Genomic DNA, 24221 nt, shown 5'->3' on the forward strand with positions numbered 1-24221 from the left:
TATTAGAAAGAATAAATTGCTATGTATTACATATATAGGAGTGGAAAAAACTATGAATGTATCTAAAATAAATGTTTTGGGAACCAATGAAAACCAGAACTTTCAGTATTGAGTGTGCTTTCTTCAGATTTTACTTCTTTATAAATACAATGAAAGGTTTAGCCATCTAAGCCAGAAAAACGGTGTTTTGTTTCTATTTTCTACAAATTTATGCAACTTGATTGCAGTTTACATCCAGCATTAGGCTTAGAGCAAGCTGATGCTAGAATTATGAGTAAATACAGCTCAGCAGTATCTAAAATATTTCATTTTAAAATTCTAAATAACAAGAAAAATAACAGACTTGACATAACTTGAGCTTCATGATTTTCTTCTCCATTTTCTCTGCTATACCTTAAAAATTAAGGTCATTTCTTTTTATTAACATTAATTGTGTTATGAATTAAAGAAATGATGAGGGAGTGATTAACTTTCAGGTGTTTCAGGGTAGGCCAGGAGTCCATTGTACTTTACTCACTATTCTGTTTCACTGTGTCATGCATCTGTCTGCCACAATTAAAAAAAATAATAGTCAAAAGTATAACATATTGGATTGTTCTTTCAACAGAAATAAAAATCTAGCTAGATCCCATCTAGGCTGGGATGCACTTACTGTGAGCCTGTTACAATTGCATTGGGTTGGAGAGCACCCTCAAAGGTCATCTTGGCCAATCCCCCTGGAGTGAGCAGGGACACCTCCAAAGACATCAGGCTGCCCAGAGCCGTATCAAGTCTAATCTTGAATGTCTCCAAGGATGGGGCCTCAACCACATCCTTGTTCCAGTATTTTACCCTCTGCACACCTGTTCCAGTATTTTACCACTCTCATTGTAAAGAGCATCTTCCTTATGTCCAGTCTAAATTTACCCTGCTCCAGCTTAAAACCATTGCCCTTCTAAAGAGTCTTCAGCCTTCTGCAGCTTTCCTGCAAGTCCCCTTTAGATATTAAAATGTAGCTATACAGTCTCCCCAGAGCCTTCTCTTTGGGCTGAACAGCCCCAATTCTTTCAGCTTGCCTTCACAGGAGAGGTGCTCCAGCCTTCTGATCATATTTGTGGCCCTCCTCTGGCATCCCATCCTTCAGTCTTATCAACTACACTGCTCAGCTTGGTATCATCTGCAAACTTGCTGACAGTGCACTCAATCTTGCTGTCTTTATCACTGATGAAGACATTGAATAGCACTGGACCCAGTGCAGACCCTTGAGGGATACCACTTGTTGCCTGTCTCCATCTGGGCGTTGAGCTGTTGACCACTGCCCTTTGTATGCAATCATCTAACCAATTCCGTATTCACTGGGCAGTACACCCATCAAATCTGTAGCCCTCTAGCTTAGAGAGAAGGATGTTGTGGGAGACTGCATCAAAGGCTTTACAAAAGCCCAGTTAGATGACAGCTCTTGGCCATCCCTTGTCCAGTGATGTAGTTACACTATCATAGAAAGTCACTAGGTTGGTCAGGCAGGAATTGCCCTTGGTGAAGCCATGCTGGCTGACTTAAATCACCTCCTCATCCTCTGTGTGTTCCAGTATAGCTTCCATGATCTTCCCAGGCACAGAGCTGAGGCTGACAGGTCAGTAATTTCCATTCAGTTATGCTCAGTGCTAAGCAGAGGCAGAGGCTCGTCACTGAGCACAGCTCCAGCGGTGCAGGGGAAGGCCTGAGGAGGGCTTTGGGCACTAAGCGTTTTGGTGGGAAGGCCTCACCCAGAGAAACCCCTTCTGGAAACAGCTTCTTCAGAGGGTGAGCTACTTGTGTCCTGTGACCAAGCATGTGCAGCTGCTGGCTCTCCACTTTTCACATTTCTACGTTCAAAAAGGGCTTCAGCAGTGGGTGAGCTACTTGTGTCCTGTGACCAAGCATGTGCAGCTTCTGACTCTCCACTTTTCATGTTTCAATGCTCAGAACATTGACTGCTTCTCCTGGTGAGGTCAGCTTTCTCCTGAAACAGATTCCTAAGTCTTAGGTACTTTTCCCTTTCTTCTCCTGAAACAGATTCCTAAGTCTCAGGCACCTTTTCCTGTCAGCTCTCTCTGTGTGAGGGAATGCACAGCCTGGGGAGGCAGTGTGGCTGCGAAGTTGGTCAGGGTGAACCCAAAAGTGCATGCCCGCCATTTTGCAGCAGCCTTGTCCTTGTTCTCTTGCATTTGAGTTTGTACGAGGCCTGGAAGAAAGAAACTTTGTTTTCTCTGGGGCCAGGCTACTGCCACAGGATTGCTGGATGTCAAGACTGCACACAACAACCCCATGCAGTGCTACAGGCTGGGGTCAGAGTGGCTGGAGAGCAGCCAGGCAGAAAGGGACCTGGGGGTGCTGGTTGACAGCTGGTGGCCAAGAAGGCCAATGGCATCCTGGCCTGCATCAGGAATAGTGTGGCCAGCAGGAGCAGGGAAGTCATTGTGCCCCTGTACTCAACACTGGTTAGGCCACACCTTGAGCACTGTGTCCAGTTCTGGGCCCCTCAGTTTAGGAAAGATGTTGAGACTCTTGAACACGTCCAGAGAAGGGCAACGAGGCTGGGGAGAGGCCTTGAACACAGCCCTGTGAGGAGAGGCTGAGGGAGCTGGGGTTGTTTAGCCTGGAGAAGAGGAGGCTCAGGGGAGACCTTCTTGCTCTCTCCAACTCCCTGAAGGGAGGTTGTAGCCAGGTGGGGGTTGGTCTCTTCTCCCAGGCAATCAGCACCAGAACAAGAGGACACAGTCTCAAGCTGCACCAGGGGAAGTTTAGGCTGGAGGTGAGTAGAAAGTTCTTCACAGAGAGAGTTGTTAGCCATTGGAATGTGCTGCCCAGGGAGGTGGTGGAGTTGCCATCCTTGGAGGTGTTCAAGAGGGGATTGGACGTGGCACTTGGTGCCATGGTTTAGTAGTCATGAGGTGTTGGGTGCCAGGTTGGACTTGATGATCCTTGAGGTCACTTCCAACCTTATTGATTCTATGATAGCAGTATGTGAGACAGTGTCCTCAGAGCAGGTCCCTCTGCTAGCTGCTCTGAGAGCAAAAGGTGTTCGGTTATTGTGTTGCTCAATTAGGTGTTTACAAACAACCCCAAAGATACCAATCCTCTTTCAAGGCAAATAGTTTCAACTTGTGCTTACATTTGTTTGTTATGTGAGTATAATGCCTTTGGTGTAGAGTTACACATCTGATTCGAGGCATTAATTGACATGAGAGAGTGAGGGTGAAGACTGAATTAGAGTCCTGAGCAGTAGCTGAGCTCTCTTATGGTGACTGTCTTACTGGCAGGCCTGTTCTTAAAGGTTTTATTTTACTTGGAATTTGAAATCAAACCAAATTATTACAAATTTGCACTTTGCTGACTTCAGAGAAGAAACTTTAAATCTCCCAGTTTGGATTGAGAGCTTACAACCATAATGTGCTAGTCACATGGAACAGTTGCTTGGTTTTATTTTCATCTCTTTGACCAGCCTGGACCTTCCATACCACAAAGTTTTCATAGACTTCCCTTTCAGAACATAAACAACTGGTGTTACATGGAGACTGATCCCCACCATATCATGCTAAGCTGTGTTCTTACTTTCAGTTACAAATACCAAGTATATTGAAATTCAGTGATGCTGCTGAAGTCTTCGTGACAGAAACCTTCAAAGGTTTAATACATTGTGACTCACACATCTTGCTGTCTTTTGATTTCTTTTTTTTCCCCCCCTTGAGTTCTTTGTTGCATGTCATTGTGTGGTGTGTTCTGAGACCCTAAAGCAGCTAAGGAGTGTGGTTTTGTCTTTAAAAATAAATAATGTTCTCTAAAGTGGAACAGGTTACCCAGGAAGGTGGTAGAGTCGCTGTCCCTGGTGATGTTTAAGAAAGGTGTGGACATGACACTTTGGGACACGGTTTAATGGCCATGATGTTGTTAGGTGGATGGTTTGACTTGATGATCTTAGAGGTCTTTTCCAACCAAAACAATTCTGTGATTCTAAATCTTACTCCTTGATGAGAACACAGCCTTTTTTAATTTTCCCCACAGCAAAATACTCAGAAACCGGAGTCAGGACTTAAAAGAACATCATGTTTCCACATGATGCTAAAGTGTTGGGCCATTGCAATGAGTCATACACGTTAGAATACCCTCCTTTCTTCGTGGTTCAACCAAGATTATTTTTACTGCAGTAGCAGACAACCAAAGAGTGTATCTATCAAAAATAGTGTTATAGAAATAAATTGCTTTCATGGTATATTGCACTTCATAAATGACATTTCAAGTACTTCAATGACATTTTTTCTTAAATGATTTTTTTTTTTTTTTTTTAGCTTTTGTGGGGGTAGAAATAAAGTAAAAGTATTCTTTCATTTGGAATGAAATTCTGTAAAATGATGGTGCTGGGTAGAGACAAGCTTGACATTGGTCAAGAGTGCCTTCCAGGCTAGGATGTTGGACTTGATGATCTTTGAGGTCTCTTCCAACCTTGGTGATACTGTGATAACAGTTGTGTTTCTTATTCTGACTTCATTTCTAAAACATTTAGAGTCTCAAGCAACAAACAGTTTTAAGACCTAGCATTTGTATAAATACAGATATTTAGTAGTAAGTCTATAATAATCTCATTCTGTTCATTAACTAGAAATGTGAAGTCTGTAAATGGCTCTGAGTATGCTTAAATAAGTATTTTTCATCCCCCCTCCCTTCCCACCCCCCAATGTTATATATAATGTACCTTCTTGGCATTAAATGAGCTCTGTCTTTCTTCACTGAATTTCCCTATTGAAAACCTTGTGACTTCTCACATATCTGGTAAAGAAAACCTAGATGACTGCAGGAAGAAATGATACCCGAGTTAATCAGGATTCACTTTAGGAAGATGTAATTTCATAGTATCAATACTGATTGCATTATTAAGCAAAATAATGCTGGGGCCGTGCTTATTCAGGACTTACTGTAGGTCATGTACTGGAACGGCCAAAAGGTGTCAGAATTCCCCCGCGTTCGAAGTGAATTGCCCAGAAAACCGTGTAGCTTGCACAGTCAAAATCTGCTGTCATTGGCAGAGTAATTACATGGGTTCACAAGTTACAAGTTAAGTTCCCAAAAAGTCATATGATTGCCATATATATATATATGTGTGTGTATGAATGTTTTAAGTAAATTGTATCTTTAAAAGGTCTTTCCAGGTTCGGTATGAGGGACAGAAATGGCAGCAATATATCTTTGTGTTATATAACAAAATAAGTGAGAATTTAACAAAGTCATTTCAAAGACTGCAAGATTCAGAGATAAGTTTAGTGGGGAAGATCCAAAGGCATGTAAACCTGCACACTATTCCCTGTGGTTTTTCTTTATGTCATAGTCTTGGAATCACATATATTGTACCTGGAATGTGATCAGTGCCAATATAGCGATGTGAAGGAGAGGGGGGGCTTTCTGCAGAGGCAGCAGTATGGTTTTCTTGGGTTTACACTAGGGCAGCATTAACTCCATGTCTAGAATAACCCTGTTGTAGCCTGAATCATGTAACAGAGATGACACAATGGATGATGTTGCCTTTCTGAGGTTTGTGCTCTGGGAAGGATGCTGTAACCTTTATGTCTGATTTTTGTGTGTCTTCCTAACCAAGGCTGTGGTATTCTGAGTGTTCTCTATGCATATTAATTTTGGTTAGGATTCTCAGAGCTTGCGCTGTCCATATAGAAGAATCCTAGAAAATTATCTCTCCACAGAATTGTCTATTATAAATTCAAAATTCTGTCAGAGGAGAAGAACATTTCCTAAACATGAAGCACATGATTAAGGAGGCATTTTTAATAGTTTAAAATATGACTAAATTTGAAGCATGAAATAGGTGCTTTTGTCTAAGGTTCACATATCACGAACTGTTTGCCAGCTCCTGATACCAGAGCTATTTTGAGATACCTGGTTTAAGTGTCATTAGAGACAGCAAAATCAAATGCTATCAGAATTATGGTGATACAGTGTCATCAGCATTTGGTTTATAAGCTCTTTATAGGACTACTGTTTATAAGCTAACTAATATTAGCTGAAGGATGAGATGCTATCCAGAGGGACCTGGACAGGCTCAAGAGGTGGGCTGAGGAGAATCTCATGAGGTTCAGTAAGGTCAGGGCAATCATCAGTATCAATACAGTCAGGGTAATGATGAAATTGAGAACAGCCCTGCAGAAAAGAACTTGGGGGTGCTTGTGAATGAGAAACTGGATGTGAGCCAGCAACCACTTGCAGCCCAGAAGGCCAATCTTACCCTGGGCTGCATGAAAAGCAGTATGGCCAGCAGGTTGAGAGAGGTGATTCTGTCACTCTGATCTGGTGCAGTCTCACTGTGTCCAGCTATAGGGACCCCACCACAAGAGAGTCAATGACCTGCTGGAACAGGTCCAGAGGAGGGCCACAAAGATGATCAGAAGGCTGGAGCACAGCCTACGAAGACAGGCTGAGAGAGTTGTGGCTGTTCCACCTGGAGAACAGAAGGCTCTGGGAAGACTGTATAGCTACATTTCAGTATCTGAAGGGAACTTACAGGAAGGCTGGGGAGGAACTGTTTAGAAGGTCCTGTGGTGATAGGATGAGAGACAGTGGTCTGAAACTGGAGCAGGGTAGATTTAGGTTAGACATAAAGAGGAAGTGCTTTGCAGTGAGAGTGGTAAAATACTGGAGCAGCTTACTTAAGGATGTGGCTGAGACATTCAAGATCAGACTTGGTGTGGCCCTGGGCAACCTGCTCTAGTTGGAGGTGTCTGTGCTGACTGGGGGGTGGTTGGACATGATGGCCTTTGAGGGTCCCTTACAAATGAGGTAATCTGAATATTAGAGACAATAACAGCGACTGATATTGCAAAGAAGGCATTTCAATAAGCACCATGGACTTTGGGGGGGGAAAGTGATATTTAAAGATTAAAAAAATCTGTTTAATAAATTTGCATAAATTCTAAATAACACATTTTCCTAATTGACAGAGTTGAAACCACTCTTGTACTTTCTTCTATATTAAATGTTTTAAGAACTGACTAAGAAGAGATCAGAGAAGTAGGTGGCTGTGGGGAAACATGGTCGTTTGCCAAGACCAGCAGAGGACTTCTCTGACTATTTTCATTGTTGAACTGCAGATAATTATAACATTTTAATGATAAATATTATGGATGACAGAAATAAATGGCTTGGTAAATGAGAATGATGAAGCAGTTACACAGAATAATTGGACCATTTAGTGAGCTGTGCTGATAGAAAAATATTTTCATACTGTGTAGTGTCTTTTTTTTTCATGAAACCAGAAAACTGGCTGTGAAAAGGGGCTTTGGTTGCAAGGTACTTGCTGAAAAATAGTTAAAAATTCAACTTGAATATTTAGTGTGACACTTCAGCACAGAAGACCCAAGTGATACTAAATGTATAAGCAGCAGAGAACTTAGTGGTAGGAAGTTGTAGCAAGTAAGACATTTAGTATCAGTATTAGTGGCATCCCAATTAAATAGTCAAATCATTCTAAGAGGTTGTGGAAAAATGGGAAGGGTATTAAAGGGAGAGAGCAAAATGTCAAGGAAAGAGAGTGAACAGTCAAGAAGTGAAGGAAGTGTGCCCCTCTGAAGAGCACATCTCCACCAGCAATAAAGTTGGGAGTCTATTTTTTATTTTCCTGTTTATAGTGTATAAAAATAAAAGGAACTGAATGCATTATATACTTATTTTTACATTCTATGTATAAACATAAGATGGAAATCATGAGTACAACTCCGCTTTGTGGAAAGGCTGGAAACTGGAGCTAAATTAGTCTCTGTAACTAATTTGCAGCTAAGAAAAAACCCACCTAACATTTATGGTTGAGGCACAGTGAACTGTTTTTTCAGTTAAATATGGATATCACTTGGTAAACTCTAAGATAGTTATATGCAAGTTATTTGGCTACACGATAGGAATAAGCTGTAACAGCCTGTGATGTAAAGAAGGTCATGCTAATTGATTTTTTCCCTTCCTTATCCTGAAGGTCAGAGAATCTCTTTGAGCCTGGAAGCCAGACTTTGTGTCCTACAAAGTGTCAGCCTCCTGAAATGAGCTCCAATACAAGGATTTTAGCCAGCAACTCTGACCCATAATCAATATAGTTACCTTTTGGGTTTTTTTAGCACAAGAATGTGTTCCTGGTCCTCCCTTTGCAATAGTTCATGGCATTGCAAAGAGGTAGTCTGAGTTGGTGCCTCTTATCTCTGCTTAAATGAGCTGTCACAAATCTGTAGTACATTCAAGATCAGACATGATGTGGCCCTGGGCAACCTGATCTAGTTGGAGGTGTCCCTGCTCACTGCTGGGGGGGAGTTGGAGATGATGACCTTTAAGGGTCCTTTCCAACCTAATGCAGTCTGTGAATATGGAAATGTTCAACTGAATTTACTTGATGTTTTTTTTATGCCACATTAACCCACTCTTGTGCTATTGAGGCCTATATTGGTAATACCCATATCAGACACCAAACTGCTAAAAGCATTCAGAAAAAGTAGCAAGAAATCATAAACCTGTTTCCAAATGCTGGAGCCTCATTTGTTAGCTGGAATACATAAAATATAATGTATAATTATATGTATAATTAGTGTATACACACTTAGCTACCAGCATAAATTAATAATTGCCCATAGCAATTAGAATTCTGCTGCTCTCACGTTGAGACCTGGGGGAGCTCCTAGGTTTGAATTTGTTAGCTGTTATTAAAAATATATTAGGACATCCTTCCTCTGGTTTGACTTATTATTTTAGTCACTTGCAGGTTTTTCTTTTAAAAAGATATGGCACCAAAAAAAACCCCAACTAAAACACTTTGCTGATTTTTCTGGCAAGACAAACTACTTGCAATCAGGTAAGGATTCTTCGTTGTCCACTTTTCTGCACCTTCTGCATTCCAAACCCCTTGGATGGTGTAAGTGTTAGCTGGGAAAAAATATGGTGCAATCTTGTATAATATTCTACTTTTACCTTATGTTGCATAGGTGACTCTTTATGGGTTTGGTTTTGGTTGTTTTAGTTTATTTAGGGGCAAGAAATGTTCCATACTGTGTATCTAAAATGAAAGTATTCAAAATTTTTTTTGGGGGGAAGTTTGTGGACTAAATTTCATTGAGCAAATTCTGCAGAGCTTGATGCTATTGTGTGAATAAGTTTGAAGTTTTATTATCTTTAAAAAAAAAGAGTGAATCTCAACTGTATTAGAGATAAGGCTGGCTTAAGGAATGTTCTAAGTATATTGCAGGTACTCTTATAAGATTTCTGACATTCCTGTATTAGAAATAATAGTGCCTGTTTAATTGACTTGAAAATGAAACAAATGTTTTGAGTTCTTCACACCTTTGATGTAGTTCTGTGAAGTTTGAGATCGTTTTTTATATTGGAAATGTTTCACTCAGGTCTAGTTATCAGGAAGAAAAAAGGCATAGTTAGCTTTGGTTTTATTGCACCTTTGGTTTGATTCTCTCCATCTTCAGAAATTACTCTGTCCGTGCTGTAAAAAGCAATGTCTTATAGGTCAAGACAAACGGGCACTCCTGAAGATGGCAGCAAACACCTCTTCTCTATGTGGAAGGAAAAGTTCAGACCTAGTGCAAGATGATACAGCAGTTACTGCCTACTTTATTTTGTCAGTGTAAGGATACCAGCCCTGGAAGAATGAAAATTAATTTGCAGATACACACACCGCCACAGTATAAATATTTCTCTAAATGCTCTGTGAAGTCTTAATCTGTCATGTAATGACATAGTGTCCCTGTGTTTATCTTTATTAATTTCCAATTAAGTAGCTACAGAAGTAGGAAAAATAAGGAACTGTAGCAATAACAAAATGTCTACTCCTGAGAAAATCTTAGCATGGAAATACTCTGAGTCTTGGGCGACACATTTTCTGTGACAGTATCCTTTGATCGGCCATGCTTTACAACAGTAGGCAGCATAAATATCCCTCTTTTACAAATGGGTATTTTTGGTACAGATAGGGGAAGTGACTTGTGCAATGTCATCCAGCAGGCTGATGAATGAGCAAGCAAGCAAAAAGCCCAAACGCAGTACCAACAAAAGAGGCTTTGTCTCATAATCTAATGCAGTATTGACTATGCCGTCCTGCTCTGCCTTTAGAAGAACCTCATTTTGTGCGCATTAGGGCATGTGCTAAATTACAGCTTTATCAGGTCCTCTTGGGCATCTTCTGTAAAGGGCAGAGCTCCATATTTGCTGGAGAAACACTGCTGTAACTCAGGAATGACTTAGTTATGAGAATTTCAGTGCCATAAATGGCCTCTGAAATAGACCTCGTCTTCATAAAAATGAGGATGATTCTTTTAACTTTAAATGAAGCAAAACATCATTAAACTGAAGTACATCCCTGAATGAAGCTCAAGATTAGGCTGAATTCTTATACATAGATAGATAAGGGGAATTGTTTGCTTGACCCTAGAAATACTGCAATAATGCTGCAGTCTCATTTAAGAAAATGAGCAGCATCTCCAGTAACACAATATCGACATACATTCATACTGAGTACTCTGCAGTCTCTTTAATATTGTATCTGTTTGGAATGACTCTCAGAGGTTTTGTAGATAGTTTTAAAAGGAAATAAAAGGCCTTTTTTTTGCTTTGATATCCTTTTGAACCATGCTATCAAATATTACTGTCGTCTGGGTGTTTTAAGAATGATGTGAGAGACCCAAGACCAAGTTAACATCTTCTTTTTGTATACTTTCTACAGGTTCATGCAGTCAACAGCATTTTGTGTTATAACTTGATACATATATGTACATGCTGTGTGTTTTTATATATATATACACATATATACATGTCTATGTATATATATGTATGTATATACATAACAAAATATATTGGGAAAAAAAGGAATACACACACTTTTCAAATGTATTAATACTACACAAGTTTTTTGCCATGCCTACATGCATTTAGACACTGGAATAAGCCACTAGACTCTGATTTAAAATGTTCTATTTTGGAGAATTTGTGAGAACCAGCTTATTAGAGTAGCCAGTTAGGAAGCAATCATCTTCTAAAGCTAGTCTCATTCTGTGGCTTATATTCACTTTGCATCATAAGAACTCTGGTTTTCAAGCAAGAAACTTTTTAACTGACTCTTGTTTCATCTCAGAACAATAAAATAGATGTAAAATCGATCCTCTTCAAAGAGCTATAAAGTGCAATGGGCAGATTAGTGGCTGACAGTAAATTTATTCCAATGGAGAGGCCATTTTACATAGCATTATATTAAATGAGATCAAAGTTGTATCCATATTTCCCATTTTTCCTGGGGTAACATGGAATTAAATAAAGCAAATTACAACAGAATTGTGAACAGGTGAATTGTTCTACTAAAACTAGCTCTGGAGGTGCTCCAGATGAATGAGGATCCATCCCTTTCCCCCTTAATACAGAAAAAGGGAAAGGTTGGGAGAGGAATGTTGAAAAAGTAGCGAAGATTCACAGGAAGGTGGTTACTGTGGCACAATCTTTGTAGCAGACTGGATCTGCAGTACTGCAAGTGGTAGGACTGCAGCTCTATATCTGGGGTGGAAAACTCCTCAAATACATGTTTCTTACCACAGTCACAGAGACAGAAAACTCTCATTTTGAGTTAGAGAATTGAACTTATTAAAAGTTATGAATCTGAAATTTTTGATCTTTCTTTACTTGCAGATTTAGTTGTGTGTATGGTATTGCCTGCCTTAATTCTTTCCATGCTACTGCTCCTCTGAATAGGAATTTCCAAGGCTGATGGCAAAAAGCTAATAGCTGTCAGAGTCTTGCTTTCTAAACAATATTTTTTTTTCCTTCTCCCTGTCTTATATACTTTATTTGGATAAAAATTGCTTCAACTGATCCTTTCTTTCTCAGCTGGGTCATGTAAAAGTTGCATTGAATATCCCCTAGGAAAGAGGGAAAAAAGAACTATTCTCAATGAGTTCTGGCAGCATCTCATTCCATTCCATAAGTGAAAAGAAAATGCTTCAGAACTTGCTAACCTGCCTGAATGCTGATACAATACATTAATTAACCTTGTAAATCAGCAAGCATTTGCCGAGTCACTTGATTCTTGTGCTGGAAACATAACTAATGTGTGTGGTTTTCCACTGACAATGGGTATTTGCCTTCATAGGCTTACATGTGGAACACTTGTTCTATATACTGTTCAACAGATGCTATAGGTACCTCTACACTTGCTCAGTTCTGCCCCTGATATCATGCCCAGGCAAGTCATGAACCCACTATGTGGATCTGAATCATGAATTCCACTGTATTTTACAAAGGACAATGGGACCTGTGTAGATCACAGAATCATAGAATGGTCTGGGTTGGAAGGGACCTCCAAAGGTCATGTAGTCCAACTCCCTCTGCAGTAAGCAGTGGCATCCTGAGGTTGTCCAGAGCCCTGCTGAGCTTCACCTTGAATATCTCCAGGAATAGGGCCCCAGCCACCTCCCTGGGCAACCTGTTCCAGTGTTCCACCACACTCATGGTAGAGAACTCGTTCCTAACATCCAATCCAAATCTACTCTTCTCTAGTTTGAAGCCATTGCCCCTGTCCTATCACTGCAGGTCTTTGTAAACAGTCTTTCTCCATCCTTCTTGTTGGCCCTGTTCAGGTACTGGAAGGCCACTATTATGTCTCCTTGGAGCCTTTTCTTCTCCAGGCAGAACAATCCCAGCTCCCTCAGCCTTTGTAGCAGAGGTGCTCATTTTCATGGCCCTTCTCTGGATCTGCTCCATCAGGTCCATGCCCTTCCTGTACTGAGGGCTCCCAACCTGTACACAGTACTCCAGATTAGGTTTCATGCTTCTTTCTTAGTGAGTTATAATCAGCTTTTGATGAAAAGAGAAAATAATGCCTATGTTTAGTTACTGCCTTTACTTAGCTTTGTTTTCATACTAGGAATTAAACTGTCTCCTTCAGAGAGAGAGTTTTTCATTTGTTATTGCAGTGTCTGATCTATGTACATGGGGATTCTCGGTGGATAGTTATTTAAATGTATATTTGAAAACTGCAAAATACTGAGGAAGCTGTTGGAAGATTGTTATTAACTTACACTGATGTGCAAGTGAAAGATTGTGTTTCTGAGTACAAATACTTTGTGCCTCGGCATAAATTCTTTCATGCCTTCTTTGCAAGGTTTCTTATGCATGAAGTTATTTGGAATGGATTAAGTGGTTGTATTTGTATATAGCTCTTGGAAAAAATCTGTCCTTTCCTTTTGCTTAACCATTTACAGTGTAAAGCTTAGTTTGCTTGGATTTTTAGCAAGGATAAATGAAGCATTAACAAGGAATGTTCATTGAAAACAGATGCAATGGTTCTTCCTCTGTGTCACATGCTAAAAAGTGTGTGATGAGGCTGCTGGTCCAATTTTGAGGGTCATCAATGTCTAAATGACTCAGAATGGTGCTGTCTGATGAGTTGGCTGTGTCAGCTGTGTTGAATTTATTATTTGTTTTAGTTTGGGGTTTTTTGTTTGTTTGGGGGTTTTTGGTGTTGCATCTGGTAATAGAGACAACACACGTACATATCTTGGTAGTTCTGTGTTGAGAAGCACACTTAGGTGTGTGTTTTTCACTTTTTAAAGGATAATTATAGACTTGCAAGTCCTGCATGCTCAGTCAGCGAGGCATATATGGTCTGCAAATATGTCTAGCTCTAAGCTTATGAATGCTACTCTTGCTTAAACTAGTAAGCTCATTTAAATGCTAAATGTCCTTATCACTTTGAACTGAAATATTTCTTAGAAGGAGGAACATCAGTTGAGGAGAGTAACTTCCATAATTTTCTCCTGTGGGAGGGGAAGTTGCACACATTCCTTATTCCATTGCATGATACAATGAGTATTGCCAAATAAAGTAGCAGTTGTACTCTGCTTTCACATCTACAGGTCATGATTTAAAAACTTATAAAGAAATAATTTTATTTCTAAATGAACTAGCAGGCATGCTGAATAATGTAACTTAAAATTGATTCCATTTATCAGTCTAACCAGAAAGCATTAAGACTGTCAGACTGATGTATAGCATCTAATCAAGGGAAGAACACCCAGTTTCAGATTAATATCATTAACACTTCAGTGTTTCAAGTGACAATAAATCCTCAATGCATCCTAAATTCTTTGATATTTCAGGGCAACAATAATCCTCCAATGGATTTATTATGATAATTTAATATGCTTTTCTTCTCAAAAGTTGTTTGAAAACCAAATTATTATGAATGCTGGCATTACAATTAAAAAAAGAAAAGAAGTTCTGAAACATATCACTATTTTGATGTTATAAACTGTTTCACATTAAGATCAAAAGGGAAGAAAGGCAAAGCAGCATCAAGGGCTGGTGGCTTCTTATTTTAATGAATTATTTCCAACCCCTGAGTTGTGGATGCACTTTATTATTTTGTTTTATAATAGATTAGCTCTTCTGTTGTTAGATCTTTATACTTGAAGCCCTTAATTTGGAGCAAAGCATCCCAGCTTTTCATGTTTCTCGCTACTCTTAAGGACACAGTACATCCTTGGTTTTCAGGATTTTGCAGTCCAAATTCCAGACCCAAAGTCACCAATTTTATGCAGCATGGGGAACTCTGGCTCAGCAAAACCAGCACTACTGTGTAAAGATGGAATAGGGCCACATTCTTCCTCCTTCAAAGCCAGACGGATATCAAGAATCTTCTCTGCTTGGCTCTAGTCCTTACTACATTCTGAATGAGTCTGAAATCCTAGGACTACACCGGAAAAAATACTAAGGTTAGAGATGCTCCTGATACCTGTGGTTTGCTTGAGTGCATAATACAGCCCAAGGTTTTATATTCTACTTAAATTAACTCTTTTGCCACTTGCATCAGTGAGACCCTCAGTTCAAGTCTACATAGAATAGAATAGAATAGAATAGAATAGAATAGAATAGAATAGAATAGAATAGAATAGAATAGAATAGACCAGGTTGGAGGAGACCTTTGAGATCATCGTGTCCAACCTATCATCCAACACCACCTAATCAACTAAACCATGTAACCAAGCACCCTATCAAGTCTCCTCCTGAGCACCTCCAGTGATGGTGACTCCACCACCTCCTCAGGCAGCCCATTCCAATGGGCAATCACTCTCTTTGTGTAGAACTTCTTCCTAACCTCCAGCCTAAACCTCCCCTGGTGCAGCCTGAGACTGTGTCTTCTTGTTCTGGTGCTGGTTGCCTGGGAGAAGAGACCAACCTCTCTGCCTGTCTACATAGAAATTGTTTACCTAGTAAAAGTACTTTCTGTAAATCTAAACCAAAAGAATTATTATAGTTTGTGGTTTAGAGCATTTTAAGATATTCATAAATACATTTTTCATATTTGGTCTCTTTCTAGTTCCCACTGAATTTTCTTTGAGTTCTTAGAATGTCATACAGTTTTTCCTACAAAAATACATTGTCAGTTCATCCAGAGCTGACATTTTGAGTGAGGGATATACTTCAGCTCTTGGGAATAAGTTTCATCCTCCAACTCTGCCACTGATGACCAGAGCAATCTATTTTTTTATCATCTCACTTGTGACAAAGGTAGATAAACAAAAATTTTAGGTGGAATGCTGTTTTCCAAATTTCCTTTTACATATGCTAATGCAAAGTAGATTTGATCTCTTATATGACACTAGAGTTTAAATATTCTGTTAAAAATGGATTTTAAATTTAGACAGAATCTGGAGATGTAAATTTTATGTACAAAGTGTGTTGTTTCCTTGTACTCACATGCAACAGTAACTTTCAGATTATTTTCTTAAGAGTTCATACAGCTTATTCAAAGAAAAAAAAATTGGAGAGATGAAATGAAAAGTGCTGGAAAAGTTTCTAAATTCTCTCATCAATCTATCTCAATTTTCTTTTCATATTTTTTAGGTTAGATAGATGCTTTATGAAAGTGCACTTCCTCTTTGGTTGATTAAACCAGCATGACTCTGAAACAGCTGAAGGGAGAAACATTAAGTTTTGTCTTCATGTGCACAGCTAAAGGGTGTCCAAAGTAGTCTTGAAGTAGTTGAATACTACAAATCTGTAAGTCCCTTGGCACAACACATTCATGTATTTTTATTCATATATCAGTCTCGGGGAGGTATTACAGAGGGAATAAAAGGCTTTTATTAGCCATTTTTTCCCCTTCCCCATTAAAGCTATTAACATCCTGTATCATGCTACCACTCAAACTTTTCTATAGATAGTTTTTGTTTTTTCTTTCTCCAATCTGAGTGAAGTTTAACTGTAGTGCAATAAAAAGTAGAGGTAGATATGCCCTTCAGAGTGTCTTAGATTTCTGTGCACCTAAGAGCGTGGATATTGATGAAGCAGGTGGTAAAACAGGATGTGACCTACAAAAGTCACTTTCTGGCTTTGAAGTTTTGGGTTGATTGTTGTTTTGTTTGTTTTTTTCCTCCTCCTGTTTGACCCATTATTTTTTACCCAAATCAAACTGAAGGTACAACTAAATTTAAAGGGGAAGCAGGATGACAATATGCCTTTAAATCAGTTAGTGGTGAAATATAGGAAATATAGCACATTTCATTTATGAAAACCAACCAACCCAAACAAAACCCCTCATAAGGTTAATGACAGGTGCTAGTGACCCCTCCTCCCCCATTTTGTATAAGGAGGGGTGAAATTAAAATGTGAAGCATAATCAGAGAATGAGAATGTCTCAGGTGGGAAATGGGAACTCTGTCCTCTGATTTCTTTTTTTTGGCCTTTATTTTTCTAGAAGAGAAAGTCTTGACTGCTTGAACAAATAGGCACAGAGTAAAATATTTGGTGCTCTGTACCCAAGGAGAGAGATTAAAGCATGAAGACAAGCACAAGATTAAAATGTTGAGCTATGCATTTTTAAAGGCTCAGGTAGCCTGCTTCTGTCACTGCAGTTCTCATTGCAAAGTTGGCTTAGGTGATGTTCCATTTTTTTTTGTTCTTTTTAGGGAAAATGGCAAGGAAAGAGGAAAAGAAACAGCTTAATTTTGATGACAAGACCAGGAGAGCTGTAGAGATAGGATTGAGGAAAGCACTTGCACTGTCCTTTTTATGCTGAATGTTACAGAAGAAAGGACTTCTTACTCTTCCCCCTCCCACCTTTTTTTTTTCCTTTGTGGTGGTTTTTTTTTTTTTTTAAGCTAGTTTTCAGAGAATAACAGAGTTAAAGCTCAATTTTTATGTCATGCCTTACTCAAATGCCTCAACTAGTAGCTTTAAACCTAGTCTTAGGAGAACATGGAAGGCATTAGGAAATAAATTCATTAACTGGAAGCTGAAATTAAAAAGTTCATTCCACAACATGGGGCTAATGACAGCAGACAAATTATAACACTTTTTTGTGATAGCCTTTGGTTTCATCAAGGATTTGTTCATTCATTCATAAGTGCACTGCTTGCTCCTATGGGGACTTTGTATGGAGTATAAAACCAGGTGCAATGGATGATGGTCAGAGGTGGAATGAGGTCTGTGGAGAGGGACAAATGATGAAAGGGATATAAAAAAGAAAAAGGAAAAAACCCACCAATCATAGCTATTTAAAGGATATGATGTTGTTTGATCTAAGGCATTATTTGGCTAAGTTTGGCTAAGATGGCATCTATTTTATAAGCACAAACACAATTAATTCAGAGTGACCATTCTGAAGATAGTACATTAACTTATTTTTCATTCAGTAGTAAGTGTAGCTCTTTTTCTAGCTTACTTTCCACTAATGCTGCTCTTAGATTCCTGTTAAGTTTTTGCATTCCTGAATATTGAACTTAAAAAAGGCAATGAAGATAGCAGTTTTAACCTTTATAAAGGGCATGATCATGTCCAACAATTAATTAAAGTCACTAACAATGATAAAATTGCATGTATCTAGTGGGAATCAAAAGGTTGCACTGTAGTATGAGGCAATGTGGAAAACAAAAGTTTTCTTCTGATATTTTCAGATTGTGGTCTTAGAGCTGTCTAAATCCTGTAGAATGCCTTAAAGATCTTATCCTGTGTAAATCTGAGTTAAGGTGGGGGTCTTCAACAAAGTCAGTGGAAATGGGAGGACATGGCTACCTTACAAGCTTGTGCCCAGTGCAATAAGATCAATGAGGTTTTAGTTAATCAAAATGTATGTTGCATTTCAGTTTGGACTTGTGCTGTTGATACTTGGTAAACAAATAATGTTGACAAAAATAAGGGATGCAAAATTGTAGACTTGTATATGCCTAAGCATATTCTCTACCCTTTGACTTTAATTAAGAAATGTCATCCACAAGATTAATCATTCTGAAGCCTGTTTGGAGGCAGTCAGAATAATTCATAGTCTTTAGAGTAGACCTCACAGTTCTCATTGGATGAAAACTAAGAAGTCCTGTCTCTTCTCTCTCTTATTTACTGTTGTTTAGACCTTTATAAGTTATGGATGGTGTGAGAACTGAAAAGTAATAGAATAGTTATGATGCCATGATGATGATACATCAGTATTGTGCTTGATAATGAGTTAACTGTGCTCCATGGTTTTAAAAAGGAGTTTGTAGACAGTAATCATATTCTTTAACTTAATTGTTAAATAATACATTAAAATTCCCTGGTGACAACAATCATGGCCATGGTTTACTAACCCTGGACAAAATACTGAATGCTTTACAGCTTTTAGTAAGGTACACATATGTTGGGCTGTTGTGACCCTGCTCAACCCATCTCAATTTTCTCTGAAATCTTTTTGTAACACCACCAATGACAAATATGGTGGAAACTGCAGGGGCTTGCAATACATCAGCAGTATTTCCTGCTTTTTGTGATGTGACAGAGAGGAAACAGCTCCATTGAAAAGATTGTAATGGGCCAAGACTTGTCTGGATATGGATTTCATAGCACATCTGATCCTACCTTGTTTTCTCTTTTATATACCTCTTCTCCTTGCAGCCCTTATGGTGAAATGATGCTGGTTTCATGACTGAGAAAGAATAGCAGTTCTCCCTTATATCTGGTACTTCATCATGTTCACGGAGAGTCAGAGGCAGAATTTGTGTTTGCTTCCATGGGAATAGAACGAGCTGTAAAAAGCTGATCCAACAAAGAAAATTGCACTGATCCCTCACAAAGGGTACTTGAGCAGACTCTCAATAAGCCTCATCTTGAACTCAAACATCTCTTGAATAAAAGAGGAAACTAACTAACTAAAAATCTCACTTTTTTTTCTAAAGTATTTTCTCATGAACATGTTCCATACCAAAGTTAGTACAGCAGATGATAAACTTTTGGTGTGCAGATGATTCAGGTCTGGGCCTGAGAGGGTCACTGCTGGCTGGAAAATAATTATGGATTGCTAATAATACAACCTCCAAATTTCCTCACAATATAGAGCCTGGTCACCAAGCACTTTCAAGTAATGCACAGTTCCAACTGTTTTCTTACTTCATTTGTCAAACAAAGTGAGTGAGTCTCTGTGCAAAATAGGTTGGGAGCCTCTTTTTCTGTCAAGAGCAATAGTGAAATCTTTATAAACAGCAGCAATAAAATCTAAAGATTCTTGTGATTTACATAACTAGGCAATAAGTAACGTAAAAAAATATTCTGGGAACTAAGTGGTAAATATAATATGGAACATTTTAAAAGCTATGAAAAAATGAGGTGTCTTGGCTATATACAGCTATTTGAGATGCTCTGGAATATCCAAGACATTCACTGGGATGCAGCACAAACTTTAGGAGACCTGCATACCTTTTGAATAGCAAGTGAGCATGAGGCAGGACCGGGCTGCAGCAGCACTAGATGCTGATAGCTGTGCACCTGAATCTTTCTCAGATCCATTCATATTGTGTGCAGGCAGTGGCAAGTTGGTTTTTTTCTTCACATATGGCCCTCTTGGCTGATAGAAAGATGAAGAACTAGGTGCCAGAAAAGTTCTCCTTTGCCAATGATGACATGTTTGCGTATTTTATTATCTTTCTGTGCATGCCTACTCCATTTTGCTTAAACAGGCTCCTTCTGCAAAGTGTGATTTAAGAGTCAGCCATTATGTCAGTTCATAGAAATAAAGACCAGAAAGCAAGAATACTTCTAAGAAGTATGAGAAGTGTTGCACTACATTTGGAAAAATAATTGATTTAGATTCTGTTTATCACTCAGAATCCTTCATCAAGAAGATACTCCATATTTTATAGTGCTCTTCTCGCTATGATTAAGAGAGACTTGGATTAATTATGTTGCAAACTGATTTCTTCACTTTCATCTACTTAATTGAGATTGTAACATGGTCAGAAAAACATCTAAGAAGATGTAATAATTCTGTATCGAACTAAATGTGAAAACTGGGAAATTTTATGTGTAGGTGATAATCGATTGAAAATAAAGAGACAGAAAATGCTGCACTCTCCAAAATTGTTCAGTATAGCTAAGCCTTTTGAATATGTGGAAACTGAAATGCATCTCTCTAGGTGAGTCTGTAAGTAAAAGTGCACATAACATCTTAAGAAATTCATATCAAAATGTCATTTGGATGAGAAGCCACATAACTGTTTAAATATAGAAAGTCAGAGTTTGAAAATGTCACACAAAATACAAGCCACTGGAGCAACACCTGTTTATGAACGGAACACCCGGAGTCTGAGGTGGAAGATCACCTTCTGCAAACAGACCTAGATCACAAAGTCTATTTACAGATCTTAAAGTCTGCTTCCTGGAATTAGTCAATTCCTGGAATTAGTCAGTTCCATGGTCTGCCAGGAAACCTGCATGGCCTTAAGTGTTGCTTGTGGGGGTGGTTCTTTAGTCATCTTGTTAGATGTAGAGATGCCAAGAAGATTTTGGTAAGAGTTCTAGTGAATGAAGTCACCTTCCTGTCCTTGACTTCAGTCATATAAAGTAAGCTTAAATTGTTTTTCTTCATATTTGTTTCATACCAGTCTTGATTCCATTTCTCGCTTAAACTTTGGAGAAAAACAATTACCAGCATTCAGCCCTATGAGCAGGTAGCACTTCTTGTTAAGTTATGTAAATTTGCCTACTGAAAACCACTATTTTGTTTGCTTTGTCTTGGTCTAATTGCTAAGGCCTGAGATGAGCTCCTTAAACCCACTTCACCATTTCTGTGGAGCTTTGTATCTAGTGAAAAATTCGCTATGACTTACTAGATAGAAACTAGTTTGGCAGAAAAAAGATACTGCACTCCAGCACAAAGTCACAGGTTTGAATGAAAAATACTGATTGGAAATTAGAGTTACTGTTGTGCAGGTTGTCATAACATCATAATCATCATGGTCATAGTGTGAACTTACAGAATTAATAATCAGTAAGTCTATTAATATTTTTGCATTTTAGTGTTGATTCCTTCTAAGCTTAAGAGGGTTCTTGCTTCTAAGCCACTTGAATTTCTAAATTAATTTCTACTTAAAGCATCAATGTATTTCATTCACTGCTGGAATAAATGGCAGTAAGATATTGAGAAATTGCATTTGCAAGGGACATATCTTTTTATTTAGTTTTGAAAAATGACTATTGTACATGAATGAATGAATGGCTTTAATACTGTGCAGAGAAAAAACCCTCTTCAGTTATATGTGTTCAAGATGCAGGTGCTTGGAAAGGGCAGACTGAATAACTTTATTAAAAGATGTGCATGTGCATATGTATAAAGAAGCTTCAGCAGTATTGAATGGAAGTAGTGTTTCTTCTGGAATTTATGTCCAAACCTGCTAGAAATCAAGTCTGAAAGTATCAGAAAGTCTATAATGAACTTCAAATCTGTATACTTTATATACTAGGTATAAGCGTTGTAGTGTATGGCAAGATCACTTACGCTCAGACATCACCTTTGAAGGGATTCTCAACACAACTATAGGATATAGATATGTCCTGAATATGATTCCAAAAAGATTAAAACTAGCAAGAATATTCTTGAATAATACTTCATATAAAACTGAGCTATCAGACAGACATTATCTGCATTCACTGCTTAAAAAACCACCAAGTTGCCTTCTCATATACAAAAGCCAAGTATAAACTGCATTGGAGGGATAAGAAAATTCTGTATGATTAAACTTTGCTCAAGCTCTACCAGCCCAAATGTCATGAGTGTTTCTCCATCATTTAAGAAGCCATGATGCAGCTCTGGTTTATAATCCTAGCTCAAGAGTTACTTCTACTAATTTTGTCACTGACTTTGGTGAATATTGAATCTATCCTCTGTTGTGTTCCTCAAACAATGTAGAACCTTGTGTGGATAAAGGTTGCAGGCTAATTCTTTAAATGTGGTGTGATAACTGAAATTATACTAGTAATAATGCTTTGGATGACCTTTGACTTACCTGGTACATGAATAGACCAATTATGCATCTTACATTTGAGAGCTGATGGTTGAATGGAGTACTATTTTGGTGGGAACTGAAGGGTAATTTTAAAGCAGAGAGGAACCATTTCACAAGAGCTGCTTAGAAAGTTGATGTTGTCATCTGTGTATCAATTATTTCTGCTTTGCTCTTTTGTGGCTTGTAGCTCTAGGGCTAAGATAGTGGCCAATAAGGGATTTTTTCCTTTTTGTCTCCAAGGTAAAGCAAGTAAATTTTGGAAGTTGATACTTTACAGTGTGTGACATTTTACATTCCAAAACCTAGGGATGAATATTTATTGTGCATTTTCATACTTAATGATTAAGGAACACTTTTGACTTCATCACAGACTCAACAATATATGGTAAATATTTACATGGATGAATTACAAAAATAATGGAGGTTTCTGAAATGTAATTTTATTTGATGTATCATACAGTAGGGTTGCCACAGAATAGCAGACTTCATTTGTGGGCAATAATCCCTTCAGGCCATTAAAATTCTGGAGGGAATTTCACACAGATGAGCAAGTTATTTAACTGACAAGAAGCTTACTGAAAACCGTAAGAAGGAAAGTGCTTTTACAACAAACTGGTCAGTTGAGACATCAGGCCAGGAGTTAATCTCAACCAGGCAGTAGAAGACATGAGTGAGGGTAGCTATGAGGAATAAATTTGCACATAGGTCATACATTTCTTCCACGTTTGCACTCATAAGAAATCTGCTCTATTTTCTTAGGCTATGTTTAAGGAGCTTTTCCATATTTGCAAGCAAATGACCCAGAAATTCAATGTGTGAAGTGAAATTGTAGATTACTTTCTTTGTGTGCTTAATTAGAAGTATTATTTCTTATATATGGGAAGGTATCTTGAAAGTTTCCTGGAGGAGCGTGATAAAATCCTGTAATAGTTGTTGCACATAAGGTTTTTATCAACCATGTCATGTAGCTACTGTTGCCATGAATAGTTGTTAATTGTGGCAGCTCTGAATGCAGAGCAGAGTAAAGCTGCTCCAAAATTTAGATTGCCTGTATTGTAATAATTTGTAGGTTTCAGAGCAAGATTCCTGAAGTTTACATTTGATGGCTTCCCAGAATAAGCACCATTTTAGTCAGCCTAAAATAACAAAGGAAGGCTTGCAAATTAGTTATGTGTGGGCACTGATCATCATTCATTGAGTAAATAAAAGAATCTTGGTTAAACACAATGCAAATGTATAATATATATATATATATATGCAATTATATAAAAAACTTTGGATTTTAGGTAATTTTCTCATGTTCTTGTTTAACTGATGGCATGCACTGCAAAATATTCTTTCAGAAGATTGCCCTTGAGAAGAGATAAGAACTGCACTTCTATTTGCCTTTTAAAAGGAATAATTCTGTGTTTGAGACTTTGTATGCAGATAAAAGGTTGTTTGCTCTTATATTTAGAAGCTGCAGTGACTAATTTCTGGAATCTGTAAAAACTGAGACTAATAATAACAATTTGTGATTAATTTCCAAGTGTGCTACCGCTAAGGGTTAAAGGCAATAGGAATTCATTTGCTGTAATTACTTGCTGATTATATGGACACCATTTGGCAATGCAGCCTTATTTCAGGAGGGTCATGCTTGTTCTGACTTGCACACAAGGTCAGTAGGTGACACTGAGAATGCCGCTGGCAAAGATGTCAGTGGCTCAGGAGGTGACATTTCTTATGAGTTAGCAGTGAACCAGTGCCTCTGCAAAGAGCTGGAAGGCAGAACTTCTGATTGTACCATATTTTAGGTGGGAAGTAAAGCTTTGGGTTTGGCCTTATGCAGTCATTAAGGGCTCTATGACATGATTTTCTGCAGGGGTATGTTTGCCCAGAGGTCATGATGGAATTGCGACATCAAATAGCAGTCATTACAACTTG

The sequence above is a fragment of the Dryobates pubescens genome, chromosome 37 (assembly GCF_014839835.1).
Source record: "Dryobates pubescens isolate bDryPub1 chromosome 37, bDryPub1.pri, whole genome shotgun sequence".
Lineage (NCBI taxonomy): Eukaryota > Metazoa > Chordata > Aves > Piciformes > Picidae > Dryobates > Dryobates pubescens.